We start from the raw sequence: 16,435 nt of genomic DNA, 5'->3' as shown, positions 1-16,435 counted from the left end.
TGCTTATGGAAAAGCATTCAACATGGTGTTGTTTATGTGTATTGCTATGAAACTTATGGTTGATGTTCTATTTAGGGAGCTATAGAACTGACTCTGAGTATGTGTATGAACATGCTTAGTGCTAGTTGTATGTAACATGCTTAGAACTGACTCTGAGTATGTGATAAACTATGGAAAAGCATTCAACATGGTGTTGTTTATGTGTGTGAACATGCTTAGTGCTACTTGTATATAACTTAATCAGACATAAGTATGTGATAAACTATATGAAGCTTGCATGTACGAAGCATAGTTACCAAGTGAAACATAGTCATATGGTCGACTAAATCTTCATCACTATGTATCGTGTCACTTGGCTTGGTATGCTTATAGAAAAGTACTTAACATGGTGATGAAGTTGTATGATTCTAACAACATAAGAGTATAACCTGTTGTTATCTGTGTCACTTGAATATACATATAGCATGTTATGTGTCAGTGAAGTATAGTGATGGATTTATGATGCTATCAACACAAGTTTTATATCAATTAAGGAATAGACATGTATACACGAATAAGTTGTCTACTTGTTATATAGCATGTTTTGTGTCACTTGAATATACATATGTCTACTTGAATAAGTTGTCTACTTTCTATTACAAAAAATGGATAGCGTGCAAGGGGGGCATGATTATGTGACATACGAATAGCGTACGGGGGGGGGGGGGGGGGCGTGATGCGCGAATAGCAACAAAGGAGATTTGGATGCTAAACAAACACTAGAGTTGGATGGCATGCAATACTGGAGGGGCATGGAGCCAACATTGAAGATCATATCGATTACCAAGTAGATTTGTAATCAGTAATCATTCTGTTCTTTAAGATTTGCTCTATGCCCATCCAGTAGTCCACACCATCCAACTCTGTGTTTGTTTAGCATCAAAATCTCCTTGCTATTCACACATCACGCCCCCCTTGTATGCTATTCGCACGTCACATCATCATGCCCCCCTTTGCTTGCTATTCTCACATCATATATCCCCTGCATACTCTTCAGTCCATCTCCTGGCAGTTGCTTCATAACATGTCCTGTTGCTGAGGTATCGCTCAGCAATTCGCTCTCAGCCAGGAAATGGCTCCTTAATGAAGGGCTCTATCAGCATTCCATAAATATGCCACAGAAGCTAGAAAATGCATTTATAAATTAGACCCCAAACATATGAATAAATAAATTAGAACCCAAACATAGGCAAATGCAGATTTATAGCATCATCTTGACGTGGCAATACTATGGAAAGGGTGATCAAGTAGCTGGGGCATAGATACATGCCCCCAAAGGACCGATATTAGGATGATAAATTTTGGTCCTGAACATGAGCGGTGAATAATAGTAATGTCATGAATGTATGTGTAACATCCCCAAAACCCTAACATATGAGTCTTCCCACATTCATATATGTTTTCATGATTGAATACATACATTTTAGATTCATCTCAATGTCATTAGAAGTTTCGTATTCATAATGCGATTACCGTGCGATTAGGAGGCGATTAGTGTGTTGTTAAGATGTAATGATTGGTTAATTGAGTTTGGACTTAAATGAATGAATGCACATGTCCTTAATTGATTAAATTAGACTTATGGAGGGCTGGAAATGAAGTTGAGTAAGTAAGCACCTCACAAAGCATGAAGTCACCCAATAGTAAGACAAACTATGCCTCTTCACTTTTAAAAAGATGTACACAACTCATTCTTTATCTATTCTAGCCACAATTTCGACCAAAACTTGAGAAAACCTTCCTCTTACATAACCTAAACCTTTCAAAAGAAAACTCTTCCAATTTCTTCCATTTTCAAGCCAAACAAGTCAAGTTAGGAAGCATTCTAGGTGATTGACACAAGTTGAAGGTTAGTATGCTGTTTTAGCTTGTTTTCTATGAGTTTGAGATTCTGAAATACCTAGGTATGATCATAGGATTTGTTATGGATGAGTTGTGATTGAGTTTGTTGAGTTTTGGTGTTGTTTGAATTGGTTTTAGGCTGTCCAAATGAAAGATATGTATCAAGTGCCCTAAACAGAAATCTAGGGTACTGCTTTCAGTCATTTTGGAGCATGTTTTTCATATTGCTATTTTTCGAATTTGAAGATATATAAAGAATAAAATATGTTCCTATATGTGTTATGAAACCCTCTGTAAAATATGGGACTTTAATTCCATATATAGAGGAAGAAAACCTAGATGGATCATGACTGCCTCGAAATTGAATGTCATGTGAGGCAGCCATGTTGATGTAGCATTTTGAGGACCTTAGAGTCCGAATTTGAGAAAGTTTCTTTATACAAAAGTGTTCCTAACTACTTAAAGTATATTCCTGTAAACGTATTTGGCAATCCATTGTGTTTATTGTGAGCTAGGTTGAGTGCATTATGGTAGATGCAAAGCTGGGTAGTCTGTTTCTTGGCTGGAAACAGGACAGAATCATTTTGCATGCCATATATTGTGTAGAAGTGATATTAATGTGAATTTTGGGATATGTTATACCCATATATGTCTAGTTGCCGTAGGTTCAAGAAACAGGGCATTTGGATTTATATAGAGAGAGTTATGGTAGAATGTGTGCAAGTAGGTCATGTGATGATCTAAGACAAAAGAATTAGATTGCATGAACTTTGTGGAGTTAGTGTCTTGTAAATCATATAGAATTCATTAGTTTATATTTTTATTAAGTTTATGTTAAGGCTAATTGTATAAATGTTATGTGACATTAGGAGGGCAAGGTGCAATTGAATGCACACCCGATCGTGTTGAATAGATCGAACCAAGTGCGACGGTAAGCATATTGCTTATATATGTGTATGAATGTATTGTGCTTTATAACTTGTTGAGTGTGAGATGTGGTTGAATCTGATGTGAATGATGTGGATAATGTTTGAGTGTTTGTGATACATTATGATTGATACGAAAGTGATATGATTGAGTATGTTGCAGTGTTATGAGTAAATACGGCATGTTGAGCCTTGTGCACATACTGGAACTGGATAATGGTTGGATTATAAATGAATATGAGCTTGCTTAGATGGATATGTGAAATGGTCCAAGTTGAGAGTGCTATCCGAATATTGTGAGCCGGAAGCACATGTGTTGAGATATATGAGTACGTGAGTTGAGTTTAACTCCTCCGTAGCACAGATGATTGTATTCCGAATTTAGTGAGCCGGAATACAGATTGGGCCCAAGGACCATTTTATATATATTGTCTAAGTATAGCAAGACATTTCTAAAATAAGTATTACTATACTAAGTGAAACAAGTGAATATCTTTGTATTGAAAATTCTAACTTGGTACTGATGACATATTTTGATTTGTGCTCTTTACATTACTTTTGTATATACATATATGTGTAATATGTTCATTGAGTAGGCAGCTCACCCCTTGCCAACAGATTTTAGAGGTTAGGTGGAGTTCTTCTTGCTTAAGGTCGCACCGACAGTGTCAGTCCATTCTCATCTAGGCATTTTGGAGTTTTGTGATGTACTTTTGTTTTGTAAATCCTCTATGTAGGATAATGACTTAAACGTGTATTGTAAATTGTAAATGTTTTCTCTTATGTATAATATGTAAAGTTTATATGAGATTGAAGTTTATATGATTGAGAATTGAAAGTATGTCTATAATTGATATTGTGTGAGATATCATGTGATCCTAGTGAGGGGGTTACATTTAGTGGTATCAGAGCGGGTCTACTTTCCTAGGGATTAGGCTGTGTATGACTTGTTTTGGATTCCTAGGTTAAGACCACATAATCATGTTTTCTTATTCTAAATCATGTTGACATGGTCATGTTTCATGTAGGGTTATGGAGTCTGATGGTGAGAATGGACAATCCGGTAATATGTCTAGTCATGGTTCAGTTGGTCATGTTAATGTGTCTGGGGGCTCAGAACATATAGGAGCTTCAGGACATGCAGGTTATCCTCAGGGTTACAACTAGTTTGAACAGATGATGGGAATCTATTTGGCTCCAGGTCAGCCTCAGCCACGTGTTCAAGCCCGTCGAGATGCGCCAATCTTTGATAAAAATTTTGAGAGACTTAAAAAGATGGGTGCAACAGAGTTTGAGGGTAGCACGGATCCTGATATAGCTGATAAATGGTGGGCCAAGATTGAAGATGTACTTGAGAACACAGAATGTCGACTGGACTCAATGGTCAAATATGTTTCTAATCTTTTCACTGGTGAAGCTTTAGAATGGTGGAGATCTATAAAAAGGACAAGTATTAGAACTGAAATAACATGGGATATTTTCAAGAAGTTGTTCACTAATAAATACATGCCAATGATATATAAAGATAGGAAACAAACAGAGTTTTTAACCCTTATGCAGGAGGATATGTCTGTGGCTGAATACGAGCTTAGGTTTAACACCTTAGCCAAATATGCACCCGCAAATGTGGCTACAGAAGAAGCAAAATTTCGTAGGTTCGAACATGGTCTACACCTAGATGTTAGAATGGGAATTCATGCACATGAAACGAGCTTTAGATTGTTAATAGAATCTGCACTCAGAGCTGAGGAAATTGTGAAAGATAGAAAATAACTTTTTGTAACCAAAAGGGCTAGATTTGATACAGAGGGTCAGTCTAGCAAGCCATCAAAGAGAGGTGGATTCTCAGTTTCTTCTAGAGGCTATTCTCAACAATTTAGAGGTAGTAGTGGTATCCATCGTGGTGGGACTAGATCACGGGGCAGATTTGGAGATGTTTTGAGTAGTGCTCCATCTGTTGGTAGTAACAGATTTTCAGGTGGTCGGTTTAATAGTGGGTATAGAGGAGGAGCGAGAACAACATCTTTTCCAGCTTGTCAGACATGTGGACGGGTACACAGAGGTGAGTGTTGGGGACCTTCCCTGGTTTATGGCAGATGTGGCCGATCTCACACAAGAGAGTGTTATGGTTCATTTAGAAAGGGTACATGTTTTGAGTGTGGAGAAACAGGCCATTATCGTAATGATTGTCCCTTATTAGTTGATAGAGGAGAGAGAGTTCAACCTCAGTCTAATATAGCAGGTGGTGCAACTAGAGTGGATAGAGGCAGAGGCAGAGGTTGAGGAGGAGGTAGAGGGGGTAGACATGATGCTCCTATGGGTGGACAGACACAAAATTTACCACGAAATAGAGCCTTTAATATGACGAGGGGTGAAGCTCAAATAGCACCAGAGGTTATATCCGGTACAATTTCTATCCTTGATACCTTAACTTTTGTTTTGATTGACCCTGGATCCACTCATTCATACATAACACCTGCGTTTATATTGAAAATAAATGGGAAGGTAGAACCATTAGGATATGATGTGGGAGTTATCCTACCAGTTGGGAATAATGTTATTGTAAATCAGGTTCTGAGAGATTGTCCTATAAAAGTGAGGGGAAGTGAGTTCCCTATCGATTTAGTATTTATGGGGTTTAGAGAATTTGATATAATTTTAGGGATGGATTGGCTGTGTAAATATGAAGCTAAAGTTGATTGTTGTTCAAAGGAAGTTGTGTTACATTTTAATTCAGAATCAACTGTGTTATTTGTTGGGGAGAGAAATGTTGTGCCGTCTTGATTAATATCTGCAATTCAAGCAATCAGATGGATTAGAAATGGGTGTGAGGCATATTTAGCTCATGTTGTGGACACTAGGGAGGATGGAGGCAAATTGGAGAATATTCCAGTGGTGAGAGATTTTGCAGATGTATTCGTAGATGAACTACCAGGATTACCACCTCATAGGGAGATTGATTTTCCTATTGAGACCATGCTAGGAGTATGTCCTATATCAATTGCTCCATATAGAATGGCTCCAATGGAATTACAAGAATTGAAGAAACAAATAGAAGAACTACTTGAGAAGGGGTTTATACGACCCAGTACTTCACCGTGGGGAGCACCTGTATTATTTGTGAAGAAGAAAGATGGTAGTATGCGATTGTGTATTGATTACAGACAACTGAACAGAATGACAGTGAAAAACAAGTATCCATTGCCTCGGATTGATGATTTGCTAGATCAACTTAGAGGAGCTCGTCATTTTTCAAAGATTGACCTAAGATCGGGCTATTGGCAGTTGAGAGTTGCAGAAGCTGACATACCTAAAACTGTTTTTCGCACAAGGTATGGTCATTTTGAGTTTCTTGTGATGCCGTTTGGCTTGACTAATGCTCCTGCAGCTTTCATGGAATTAATGAACAAGACTTTTCAGCCATATCTAGATAAGTTTGTTGTGGTGTTCATTGATGATATCCTAGTGTATTCAAGGACTGTGGGTGAGCATGAACAACATTTGAGAATTGTTTTGAAAATTTTAAGAGATAATCAGATGTATGCAAAGCTGAGCAAATGTGAATTTTGGATGGATGAAGTTGTATTCCTTGGTCATATGGTGTCAGGTGAAGGGGTTCAACCCGACCCTTCCAAAATTAAAGCTATTGATGAGTGGGAACCGCCAAAGAACGTTATAGAGCTTAGGAGTTTTCTTGGGTTAGCTGGTTATTACAGGAGATTTGTATAGGGGTTTTCTCTGATTGCAGGTCCATTAACTAAATTGCTAAGAAAAGGAGTTGTATTCCAATGGAATGATAAATGTCACCAAAGCTTTGAGGAACTAAAGAAGAGATTGACTTCTGCACCAGTGTTAGTGTTACCTTCTGAAGGTGGTGGCTTTATTGTTTATACAGATGCCTCGGGACAAGGTTTGGGATGTGTTCTAATGCAAAATGGGAAAGTCATTGCATATGCTTCTAGGCAACTGAGACCTCATGAGATGAATTACCCCACACACGACTTAGAGTTGGCAGCAGTCATCCATGCATTGAAGGTATGGAGACATTACCTATATGGGGAGACATTTCAGATTATCACTGATCACAAGAGTTTGAAGTACATCTTTACACAAAAGGAGCTGAACCTAAGACAAAGGAGATGGATTGAGCTATTAAAAGATTATGATTGTACAATAGATTACCATCCAGGAAAGGCTAATGTGGCTGCAGATGCTTTGAGTAGAAAGAGTGTTGATATTGTGGCTAGTATGAAGAGTTATAGTTTAAATTCACTAGTAGAGATGCGAGCCATGGATGTGCAGTTAGAAGTAAATGAAGTAACAGGTTTGATGGCTACACTACGGGTAAAACCAGATTTGAAAGAAAGGATCCAAGAAGCACAATGGCATGATCCTTATTTACAGAAAATGCGAGATCGTGTACAACAAGGTAAAAGACATGATATTTCTGTGGAAGATGATGGGACAATGATGATAGGTAGTCGATTATGTGTTCCAGATGTAGCAGATTTAAGATCAGAAATTCTACAGGAAGCACATAATTCTCCTTATGATATGCACCCAGGAATGACAAAGATGTACAGAAATTTGAGACCTTTTTACTGGTGGCCTATAATGAAGAAAGATGTATCTGATTTTGCTTCCAAATGTTTGACATGTCAACAGGTTAAAGCTGAACATCAAGCTCCCATGGGAAAACTAAAACCTTTAACCATACCAGAGTGGAAATGGGAGAGGATCACTATGGATTTTGTGATGGGATTACCAAGAACAAGGCGTAGACACGATAGTATATGGGTGATAGTGGATAGACTTACAAAATCTGCTCACTTTCTACCGGTTCAACAGACAGACTCGATGGATAAATTGGCTAGACTTTATGTGGAACAAATTGTGAGGTTGCATGGAGTACCTATATCTATTGTTTCAGATCGTGATCCTAGATTTACATCTAGATTTTGGGGCAGTTTACAGCACTCCTTGGGAACAAAATTGCATTTCAGTACAGCTTTTCATCCACAGACAGATGGAGAATCAGAAAGAACTATTCAGACTTTAGAGGATATGATGAGAGCTTGTGTTCTTAATTTCCAAGGTGAGTGGGATATACATTTACCTCTTATGGAGTTTTCTTATAATAATGGTTATCATTCGAGTATAAGCATGGCACCTTATGAGGCATTATATGGAAGACCGTGTAGAAGCCCTATATATTGGGATGTTGAAGGAATGAGGCAATTAGAAGGACCTGAGTTAGTCCAGGAAACGGTTGAGAAGATCAATGTCATAAAGAAGTATTTAAAAGCTACACAGGAACGTCAAAAAGCTTATATGGATCAGCACTGAAGGGAAATGGAATATAAAGTTGGAGATAAAGTATTTTTAAAAATATCCCCATGGAAAGGAATAGTTCGTTTTGGCAGAAGAGGGAAGTTGAATCCAAGATATATCGGGCCTTATGAGATCATTGGGAGAGTTGGACCATTGGCTTATAGGTTAGCTTTACCACCAGAATTGTCTTTAATACATGATGTATTTCATGTGTCAGTATTAAGAAGATATAGATCAGACCCAAGTCATATGATTCCTGAACCTGAGATTGCAATAGTGAACACAGACTTGACTATTCGTGAGCAACCTTTAGAGATTTTGGGACGAGAAATGAAACGACTCGAAAACTGTGAAATTCCGATGGTTAAGGTGAGATGGAGTCATAATCAAACACTTGATGAGGCAACTTGGGAGGCAGAAGAAAATATGAGGACACAATATCCTTACCTATTTGAAGTTTCTGGTAAGTGAATTTCGGGGACGAAATTCTTTAAGGGGGGAAGAACTGTAACATCCCCAAAACCCTAACATATGAGTCTTCCCACATTCATATATGTTTTCATGATTGAATACATACATTTTAGATTCATCTCAATGTCATTAGAAGTTTCGTATTCATAATGCAATTACCGTGCGATTAGGAGGCGATTAGTGTGTCGTTAAGATGTAATGATTAGTTAATTGAGTTTGGACTTAAATGAATGAATGCACATGTCCTTAATTGATTAAATTAGACTTAAGGAGGGCTGGAAATGAAGTTGTGTAAGTAAGCACCTCACAAAGCATGAAGTCACCCAATAGTAAGACAAAGTATGCCTCTTCACTTTTAAAAAGATGTACACAACTCATTCTTTATCTATTCCAGCCACAATTTCGACCAAAACTTGAGAAAACCTTCCTCTTACATAACCTAAACCTTTCAAAAGAAAACTCTTCCAATTTCTTCCATTTTCAAGCCAAACAAGTCAAGTTAGGAAGCATTCTAGGTGATTGACACAAGTTGAAGGTTAATATGCTGTTTTAGCTTGTTTTCTATGAGTTTGAGATTCTGAAATACCTAGGTATGATCATAGGATTTTTTGTGGGTGAGTTGTGATTGAGTTTGTTGAGTTTTGGTGTTGTTTGAATTGGTTTTAGGCTGTCCAAATGAAAGATATGTATCAAGTGCCCTAAACAGAAATCTAGGGTACTGCTTTCAGTCATTTTGGAGCATGTTTTTCATATTGCTATTGTTCGAATTTGAAGATATATAAAGAATAAAATATGTTCCTATATGTGTTATGAAACCCTCTGTAAAATATGGGACTTTAATTCCATATATAGATGAAGAAAACCTAGATGGATCATGACTGCCTCGAAATTGAATGTCATGTGAGGCAGCCATGTTAATGTAGCATTTTGAGGACCTTAGAGTCCGAATTTGAGAAAGTTTCTCTATAAAAAAGTTTTCCTAAATACTAAAGTATATGCCTGTAAAAGTATTTGGCAATCCATTGTGTTTATTGTGAGCTAGGTTGAGTGCATTATGGTAGATGCAAAGCTGGGTAGTCTGTTTCTTGGCTGGAAACAAGACAGAATCATTTTGCATGCCATATATTGTGCAGAAGTGATATTAATGTGAATTTTGGATATGTTATACCCATATATGTCTAGTTTCCGTAGGTTCAAGAAACATGGCATTTGGATTTATATAGAGAGAGTTATGGCAAAATGTGTGCAAGTAGGTCATGTGATGATCTAAGACAAAAGGATTAGATTGCATGAACTTTGTGGAGTTAGTGTCTTGTAAATCATATAGCATTCATTAGTTTATATTTTTATTAAGTTTATGTTAAGGCTAATTGTATAAATGTTATGTGACATTAGGAGGGCAAGGTGCAATTGAACGCACACCCGATCGTGTTGAATAGATCGAACCAAGTGCGACGGTAAGCATATTGCTTATATATGTGTATCAATGTATTGTGCTTTGTAACTTGTTGAGTGTGAGATGTGGTTGAATATGATGTGAATGATGTGGATAATGTTTGAGTGTTTGTGATATATTATGATTGATACGAAAGTGATATGATCGAGTATGTTGCAGTGTTATGAGTAAATACGACATGTTGAGCCTTGTGCAATACTGGAACTGGATAATGGTTGGATTATAAATGAATATGAGCTTGCTTAGATGGATATGTGAAATGGTCCAAGTTGAGAGTGCTATCCGAATATTGTGAGCCGGAAGCACATGTGTTGAGATATATGAGTACGTGAGTTGAGTTTAACTTCTCCGTAGCACAGATGATTGTATTCCGAATTTAGTGAGCCGGAATACAGATTGGGCCCAATGGCCATTTTATATATATTGTCTAAGTATAGCAAGGCCTTTCTAAAATAAGTATTACTATACTAAGTGAAACAAGTGAATATCTTTCTATTGAAAATTCTAACTTGGTACTGATGACATATTTTGATTTGTGCTCTTTACATTACTTTTGTATATACATATATGTGTAATATGTTCATTGAGTAGGCAGCTCACCCCTTGCCAACAGATTTTACAGGTTAGGTGGAGTTCTTCTTGCTTAAGGTCGCACCGGCAGTGTCAGTCCATTCTCAGCTAGGCATTTTGGAGTTTTGTGATGTACTTTTGTTTTGTAAATCCTCTATGTAGGATAATGACTTAAACGTGTATTGTAAATTGTAAATGCTTTCTCTTATGTATAATATGTAAAGTTTATATAAGATTGAAGTTTATATGATTGAGAATTGAAAGCATGTCTATAACTGATATTATGTGAGATATCATGTGATCCTAGTGAGGGGGTTACAGTATGCATATATATATACTTCTTAGTATGTGTTAATAAGTTCATGTTCTTACAACTGGAGGTGTACGGGAGGGGAAATCGACAGAGAAGTACATATGGACTATGAATACACCTCCTTCACAAGGGGTGTTTGGAGGGCCCTTCATCACGAAAGTCCATTGCTGACGGTCAGGACCTGCATAACTATTGATGAGCCACCTAGGTGCCTCATGCCGGAGTAGGGAAATCTGTGCCTCAACACGAGTATAGAGGTCCCTTATACGTCTATCCATGATCGATATAACCAGAGTAAGTATAGTGTTGGGTTGTGGACTCTTGAGAACTGGTAAAAGCTTCATATTTATACTGCGGGTAAGTGAAAGGTCTAGGAAGGCGAAAAGGTAAATGAGAGTTATTAGGTCTATCTGTATACGGTACGTGATTAATGAGCATCAGTTGGATTTACAGATATCAAGACTTGGGGATTCTAGGCCTAATAATGACTTATAGATATATGCAGATCAAGTTAGATTTTTCTTCCAACACCACGCTTTTGAAAGATTGACAGATTTGGAGATGTATTACTTGCTTGTTGTTTTTACCTTTACATACATTCAAAAATTTGTCTAGTTCAAATGTAAACAGATTATGAGCATTAGTCTGGTTCAAATGTAAACAGATTGGCAAATTTAAAATCATTGATATACATAAATTCTTGTTCATTTGATTATGTTTCAATAACTAGATTCATTCGAAGAAGAAGGCAAAGAGTGATATTTACGTTAAAAAAATATTATCTAAACAACAATACAAAGACATTAAAATAAACAAATCTGTCATCTGAAAATAAATCCATTGACATGATTGATCAAGACCTATGTCATCTGAAACAAGCTACAATGGCATAAATTATTATAAAAATTGTCATCGCGAATACCAATATGCCAATTTCCCATATATCTACTTGACATTTTTAATTATTAGTATGTCATGTGATGACATTAAAGGTGACGTTAATAATAAAAAAGCTGCATCGTAACAAGATTAATATGACAGTACGAAACTAGGCTTATGTCATGCATCATATCTTCACATGACAGAACCTAACCGTCGTCTGAAGGTGCAACAGACGGCAGCGAGCCCTGTGACAGATTTATATCATGCGGGACGACGGTTTTTAACCGTCATCTGAATGGGGGTTTTGGCGTAGTGGAGGTTAAATTAGTTCCAAATGAGGGGTGAATGGAACTATTGGTTAATTTTAACCTTTTTTAATTTTTCTCACTTAAAGTTTAATAGCAGAGCATAAAAGCAATACTTTGGAATCAGAGGCAAGTTCTATTTATTGAGTTAATCAGTCAACAGAACTTGATTCTGCTTCTGACTTTTGCTTAAGGAAGACAGCTCGCCCAAAGGGGCTTCTGTATAGACTTTAAGGTTAACGATCTATTGATGCACAATAGTCAGAGCTTTATACATATATACATATATATATAGGGGTGAGATCCAGTGTGACAAGGGGTTAGGATGTGACAATGATCTTATTGTGTGACATAACAAAACTACGTAGTTTTGATGATAATTAAAAAGGGTAAGGTGGCAAATTTGTAAATAAAATGAAAGAGATGATAAAGAAAATTGTTTTATTTCTTTTCTTTAAAATACATTTTTCCGACATCTCTAACATCGTTTTTCGAAATTTTTTATACTATTAGACTCGTCTAAATTAGACGGTCATTTTAAGATCCCCGAAGCTCAAGTAAAAAAAATTCCGGTGAACGGAATCCGGGTGGGCGTTTTCCGGCAATAAAAAAAGTGTCCAGAAAATTCTTAAAAAATTTCAGAAAATGTAAAACATTATTCTAAGAAACTTTAATTCTTGGGTCGAAGCATAATTTCTTAGGTTTAGTCCCAATAAATTTTTTTTCTTAATTTTATCCACTTTACATGCTTCAACAATTTGTTGGGTCAAAACTGTAAAGAATCTCGCTTTGAGCCAAGAATTAAAGTTTCTTAAAATGATGTTTTACATGTTTTAAAATTTTTTGATAATTTTTTGGGCACGTTTTTTGTCCTACTTACATTGTTCCAAATCGGTGTACCATTTGTTCCAACATAATACTTATATTGTTCCAACAGAAAAATGTTTTATTTCTTTTCTTTAAAATACATTTTCCTGACATTTCTAATCTCGTTTTTCAAAAAAATTTATACTATTAGACTCGTCAAAATTAGACGGTCATTTTAAGATCCCTGAAGTTCAAGAAAAAAACATTCTGGTGAACGGAATCCGGGTGGGCGTTTTTTGGCGAGAAAAAAAGTGCCCACAAAATTCTCAAAAAATTTCAAAAAATATAAAACATTATTCTAAGAAACTTTAATGCTTGTGTCGAAGCGGGATTTCTTACGGTTTTGACCCAATAAATTGTTGAAGGATGTAAAATGGATAAAATTAAGGAAAAAGTTTTATTGGGACTAAACTGTAAGAAATCCCACTTCGACTCAAGAATTAAAGTTTATCCAAATAATGTTTTACATTTTCTGAAATTTTTTGAAAATTTTCTGAGTACTTTCGGGGTTTTTTATCGGAAAACGCCCATCTAACCGCTGGATTCCGTTGATTTGGGACTAAAACGTAAGGAATCTCACTTTGAGTCAAGAATTAAAGTTTCTCATAATAATATTTTACATTTTCTGGAATTTTTTTGAGAATTTTCTGGACATTGTTTTCTCACAGAAAAACAGATCGTCGGATTCCGTTTACCGGAAATTTTTTACCCGAGCTTCTGGGATCTTAAAATGACGGTCTAATTAAGATGAGTCCAACGGTATAATTTTTTTTGAAAAACGAGGTTGGAAAAGTTGGGAAAATGCATTTTAAAGAAAAAAAATAAAACAATTTTCTCTTTCCTTTTATTTACAAATTTGCCACCTCCTTTTGGTTAATTACAAAATTGGTTATTGTCACACAATAAAGCTTGTCACACCATAAGAAATGTGTCACACCTGATCTCATCTATATATATATATATATAATTATCAATAGAGCATGCAATATCAGAAGTAAGTAAATGTAGAGATAGAAAGGGTTACTCAGTTCTTTATAATGGTTCGACCTCCTGCCTACATCTAGTCCTCACAATACCTTCTTCTGAGTTTTAATCCACTACTGAACTCTTTACTGTTAGAGCACAAACCTTTATAATAGATACAGATGTTCTGTAAAGTACATTTCTTTACAATTCACACTCGGTTATCTATATCTCTACATGTTCACTTATAACTCAAGCAAACAGAAGAGCTTCTGATCTTTTTATAATAGATGATTTTGTTCAATCTAGAACACACGTGAAGAACTATCTCTCAATTAAATTACACAAGTATGAACTATAAATGTGTATTATACCTTTTGCTCTTTTTCACTTAAATGTTTGAATCCTTTTTTTGCGTTTATGATCAGTAGCAAAAATGCGCTTTGTGCTTGGCTTTTATAGTGGAAGTTTTGAGGCAGAGATGTTTGAATTTGAACTTGTCTGTTAGAAGGAAAGCTTCAAATGACTTTTGTCTTCTGTCTTCGCTTCTGATTTTCAAAGGCCATAATACACAAATAAGGAAAGAGATGTTGATGAAATCAATCTTCTATTTGGTGTTGACCAACAGGTCAATGGCAACTTCTGATTTCTTAGCATGGCAAACGTCTATTCTTTCCCAAAATGGTGATGTGAGAGAGATATTTGGCTGATATTAGCTTTTGTATTCTATCTTCTTTGCCAATTCTGGAAATGCCTGGATGATGACTTTGATTCTCTTGAATCTTATCTTATGGCTTCTGATTTTGGATCCATAATTATGTTGTTGGGCCTTTGATATTTTTAGGGCCTTCTACGGCTATTGGGCCTTTGTCATTTATACTTGAGTTTATATTTCAACACTTAGCAAACCCATTAGTATAAAATAAAAACTAAATTTAATTCTTCAAATTAAATATAGGGAAAAGTACGAAAAAAATGTATGTGGTTTACCTATTTTACAAACAGAGGTATGTGGTTTAAAAGTTTACAAATAAAGGTCTGTGGTATGTTTTATTTACAAAACAAAGTATTACATTTACACAATTAAGTTGTGATTACAACTAAAGACATTTTTATTTAAAAAAAATATATTATTACATATCAGCAAAACATAACCCCCGAAAAAAAAAACTTCCTAAATCGAAATAATAAATAATATAGTGGAATTTTATGTTTTTTACTAATCTGACAGTTTATGACTAAATTGATATTTAAATTCATTTTACACCTTTTCAATTTGATTTTGGGATCTTTATTTTGTCAATATATAAATATAATTGGAAAAAACTAAAAAATGCTCTTATTGTCATCAATTACTTAAAAGTTTAATTTTAAATACTTTGTTTTATAAAAAAAGCATACCACATACCTCTATTTGCAAACTTTTAAACCACGGCCCTCTATTTGCAAATAAGGTGAACCACGAGCATTTTTTTCGTACTTTGCACTTAAATATATATGAGAATTTAAATCTTTAAATGTGATATTTGTCATAATTAAAAATTTAGTGGTAATTGTGTTTCAACCATCTCACCATTTTTTATGATGAAAAAAAAATTCAGAGAAGGAATTAAATTAACTTATTCCCCTATAATATAGACTTACTTTTTTGTCTGGATACTCTCTCATAAGGATTGAACTTCTGAATTTTTGTTAGGCTTAAGAATTACTTGGAATAGATGGTTAATTCAATAGCATAAATTTTTCAGAGCTTAAATATAAGTATCAGAGGCAATATACAACGGAAGCATAGATGTTGAATGTGTTATGCAAAGATGGATGTAAGTTCAAGTTTTAAATAGTCTGATTTATACTTAGTAATTTTATCGTTTAAGCATGTGAGAAATCATAGGCAATTAAAACATCAGTAAGTTATTTATAGTTCAAAAGTAAAGACGTTTATGTAGAACTATTAGAGGCAATTATCATTCAGAGTTAAAAAAAGATAACGGAAGTGAAATGTAACTCATAGGCAAGCAATTCAAATAATATAAACTTAAGCAGTTTCCTTGAACAATAGATAATTGAATAATAAAAGATATGTTATATATATAACTCAGAAGCAAACCTAACATAAATTACAATAGCAAGCAATGGATAAAGCTGTATGAGATTTGCATTTAACGTAGATCCTACTTAGGCTTAATGCTTCATGTGGAATTGTAATTTATTCTTTTTGTGATGTTGAGGGAGTCTGCTAGCTTTTTCTTCTCAGCTTTTCTTCTATGCACTTTTTTCCTCCTTTTTGTTATCATCAGAGGAGAAGTAGAGCCAGAGGCAGACATTTGATAGAGCTGAGTTGTATGCTGAGATAAATGCTCAACGCTCTAAATCAAATTGTTGCTGATATTTTTCACTTCAGTTTGACCATTTAGGGAGAGAGAGAGAGAGAGCCATTTCTGCTCATTTCAATCAGAATTACTTGTAAATC

Source organism: Euphorbia lathyris, chromosome 7, assembly GCF_963576675.1.
Source record: "Euphorbia lathyris chromosome 7, ddEupLath1.1, whole genome shotgun sequence".
NCBI lineage: Eukaryota > Viridiplantae > Streptophyta > Magnoliopsida > Malpighiales > Euphorbiaceae > Euphorbia > Euphorbia lathyris.
The sequence above is the reverse complement of the archived record's forward strand: the minus strand, read 5'-3'. Positions refer to the sequence as shown.